A 4091-nucleotide genomic window follows, 5' to 3' on the forward strand; every position below is an offset into this window, starting at 1 on the left:
CACCCCTTCCGCAGCTTACATGCATACATTAATAACAACGCACTGAGCATTTATTGATTTTTAAGCCAGCGAGGACCCAATCGATTTTTAATTAAAATTAAACTGAAAAGCAATTGCTGAGCAACTATCTGAATCAGAAATTTAGGTTTGTCGAAACCTCGTACCATGGCTTTTGACGTTTGCTTTTTTCACTACCATTTCGAGATCACCTAAAATGTGCTGCGATGTGGTGGAAAGAGCGATGATATCGGTACGGTCACTGAACTTTTGTCAGACGTTTGTCCCCATTCATTCGTTCGTTCGTCCATTCATTCATTCGTTCGTTCGTCCATTCATTCATTCGTTCGTCCATTCATTCATTCATTCATTTGCCAATTAGAGATTAAGAACGGGTGGTACACACTCACTCACTGGGGGGGGGGGCAATTTTTGTCTGTAGGATAGGGTGTCCTTTGTGCACATCTTCATTAGTCTATGTTGAGGTACAAGTTCTGCCTAGACTAGGTACAAATGCTTCATTTTGTTTGTACTCTTTGGACAAATTTTTACCTTCTTCGGGTGTGCACAAGGACCCACCCATGCTAGGTACAAAATCGTCCCTTTTCTATTTAGAGTGCAGGGTGGGGCATGGGACACGTGTCACTCCACAACACCAAACAAATGGGCGGAATCGGAGTCATCGATGAGTTATATCGAGCAGCTCGTTCGCACGGGCCGCAGCCGCAGGGATTGTGTCCGGAGGTGAGTCAGTGAGTGAGTGTGCGCCTGCGTGAGTGTGAAGAGTCCTCCTGGCCCTGGACTGGACCCGCCGGTACTACTCACTGAGAGGGGACTCATCTCCAGAGTGACTCACGAGCTCTGTCCGCGAGTAGACCGCATTTGACTCATTATGCATTGTCTCTGGACGAGGTGGTCTGGACAGGAGCAGGTGCACATAACGCACTACTACTAGTGACGACAGTCGCGTAATAGGCCTGCAGGCAACACACTTTTTGGTCTTTAGTATAGTGTCGGGGAAGCACGGGACACGAAGCTCGGCGTGGCTAGTTACCCCATTTTTAACTAAATATGGTCGCATCAATCAAATTATAAGTCAGCGGGACTAAATTATTTCATCGCCACAGATAAATTTTGGTCGCCAGAGCTAAAATTTCGTTCGTTTTGAATTTGGTTCTCTGGACTAAACGGTCTTGTGGGTGCTGGTCCTGGTCCTGGTGGACCCGCGCGGCTCGGCTCCTTTGATCCCTGGCCTGCGGCCTGCTCGTGACGGGTATGCGCGGCTCCCCCGCAGCCGGAGGGGTTGCATCGGGTTGCACGGTCCTCCCGACTACTGCAGCGAGCATGACTCACCCACTCGTCAGCTGACGACCCCACCCTCTACCCCGCGGGGAGACTCGCTTTTCACTTTGATCCTTTTGTGTATGTACCGTGTATGTAAGTTTGCGCTGGGGATGGGATGGCCCCGTCGCCGAGAGGGAGAGGCACCCTTCTCGCGCTGCTGGAGCGTTTGCTCCGTGGCTCAGCCAGGCTCAGCCGAGCAGCGGAGATTAACTCGGATATCATTCAAGTATTTCAAACATTTCATTTTTAGTGCTCGGATAAGGAAGGAAAAGCGAAGGCCTCATTTGCTCTTCTTCTTCTTCTTCTTCTTCTTCTTCTTCTTCTTCTTCTTCTTCTTCTTCTTCTTCTTCTTCTTCTTTGACGACGATGACGACGACGACGACGACGAAACCATATTGACTGTCGGGCAATTCTATAGAATCTGCAAAGAAAACGTTTTGAACAGGACTCTTTTGAACTCGAAGGCGTAACGCCGCCCCAACCTTTCACCGACTGGCCGAAGACGGTTTACTGTCCATTGCTCATCCTGGACGGAGCACCAACGGCAACAACGTGTAGAGGCTGAATGCGCAAGACTTATTGGTTTGCTTGTAACACCCCGATTCCTCCACCCACGGCCACCCAAGTCTCCTTCCGGGTGGACCAAACGCCCAAAGGGGAAGTAGCAGCAGTAAGCGGGGCTGCTATTCTGAGCACCCCGCCCCGCCGAGCCTCGCCTCGCCACGCCACGCCCCACCACGCCCCGCCGCGCCGTGCGTTTGGTCCTATAGCTGGGCAGCTGCCCAGGAAAATCGCGAATTCTTCCAAGGTTGGCGTGCGCGGTGTGCGTGTCGGGGTGGGGTTGGTCGGGTTGTACTGTGGTCGGGGGGTTGGGGTTGCCCCCCCCCCTTCCCCCCTCCCTGTAGGAGGCCAATGGCCGCGGGGTGGACGAGGGTGCGTGCAGTCCTGGCGGTACTGGGCCGCTGATTCATGGTGTATTTCGGGGTCCTCAGGCCGAAGAGTCGTCCGTTCTCCGACAGACTGCTGAGGGCAAGAGAGAAGGGGGGGGGGGGGGGGCTGAGAACGTCCGGCGTATTTAGGTTGCTCATCCCAATAGGGACTCCAAAAGGTCCGCTGAATACCCCGTTGAAAAGGAAGGAGAAGGACGAAAACGGGAGTCAAAATTTGAGAGTACGTATGAGAAGCTGTGCTAGCGTTTTATGTTTCGGGTTTTCATCTCGAATATTTGTGAGCGGCAAGGTGCCCCAGCCATAGGTCAGGACATCCTCTGCCTGTACGTTACTCCGGGTACGGAGACACTTCGCGTTGCATGCGCCTGATCAAGCGGGCCACAACTCCGTCAACCTGGTGTACACCCACCCTGGCAATCTTTAGGCCCCAAAAGCAATGCTTTTGCCTACATTCAGGTTTGAAGTAGTGCGTTTTGCCTAGTTCCTGGCGTATTTTGCCCCATAAGTAAAATATTTGTGTAGCAATCCGACAATCTTGGCAATCTGGTCTGGTGTCCACTCTACAAGGGAGTTGAGGCCCCTCGCGCCTGATAAATATCGGTGCATCTCAACAAAAGAAAAATAACGACAACTCTCCCGAAGGAGTTTAATTAGACCTTTGCGGTTCGTTTTTATTTTTATTAGTTTTTTTTTTCTGTATGTTGCTGCTGGTGATATAACCGCGTCGCTGAAAATGCTGTTTTTCAAAGAACATTCATGTTTAGACACCTTTCGGGTGTCGTTGTTTCCCAGTAATTCTCATTCTTCTCAGGAACCCATTCGCGACGCGAACTAATCTCTCTCATGCCTGTATCTTTCCTTTGTTTCTCATTAATCGCTATCCCCTTTACTAGCGTCCTTGTCCGAGAAGAATATCAGGCCACTGTGCACCCGTGTCACTTATCAGCGCCTAGGCAGAGTGCCTTCGTCAACTTCAAAATGGGTTACACGAGTGCCTGTTCATAGCGAACTGGAGCCACCCGCAACGCGGGTTAGTAGCGGTATTACCGGGTGTCACGGGGCCGACCGAGAGGGGACGCTATCGGACAGTTTCAGACTGGATGAGACGCCTGAAAGTGAAAGTAGGCAAGGTATGTAGACAAAACTCATCCCGCCTATAAAACGGGTTGTGGGGCTGGCCCAACAGAGAGAGAGGGCGGCATGGGGGTTATAGACACGGCCTGCTAGCTAACCTCGCCTAACAACCCGGCCGCTAGCCCTGCCGACCCTATTTGGTCCCCCCCTCCCTTTCCGTACCCCCTAGACGTGAGACGCGAGCTAGGGGCGTCAGACGCCTAGGCGCTGCCAGCCCGCTGCAGCTGCGCGCTCATTTGTACTGAGAGACAACACGGAAGAGACAAGGACAGTAGAGGCAGGGCGACAGTGTTGGAGTGAGTGAGTGATTGAGTGAGTGAGTGAAATGGTGTGTGTACACAAGAACAGAATTTGTGTATGTTAATTGTACGAATTTAATCGATCAATTGTTTGCACGCGTTGATTTACGCGCTTGAGCACTCATTTTTGTACTGTATTACATATTTGCGCATGGGGGCGCGCACATCACCGCAGCCATGACATTTGCAACCGTTCAGCTTCACCGTGAAAACTTATGCCGTAAGCTTCCAATCAATAGTGTGCACATGCACAACTAGTTGTCAGGAGTTTTACTCCGATACATTGCGGTTGGGGCTCAAAGGCTCAGGGAAGCAGGCCTCGTCTCATTAGGATGGAATCCGGCGCCCGGGCCCTGCCGTTGCCGTG

At 51.7% G+C, this 4091-nt stretch overlaps 1 protein-coding gene across 5 annotated transcripts in view; it reads left to right on the plus strand.

Moving 5' to 3' along the window:
* Positions 1-4091, plus strand: part of LOC113212602 (dual specificity protein phosphatase 10-like) — an 84656-nt gene that overhangs the window by 76251 nt on the left and 4314 nt on the right. The gene's annotated exons all lie outside the window — the stretch shown is intronic.

This window comes from Frankliniella occidentalis, unplaced genomic scaffold, assembly GCF_000697945.3.
Source record: "Frankliniella occidentalis isolate FOCC.00 unplaced genomic scaffold, Focc_3.1 Scaffold10, whole genome shotgun sequence".
Lineage (NCBI taxonomy): Eukaryota > Metazoa > Arthropoda > Insecta > Thysanoptera > Thripidae > Frankliniella > Frankliniella occidentalis.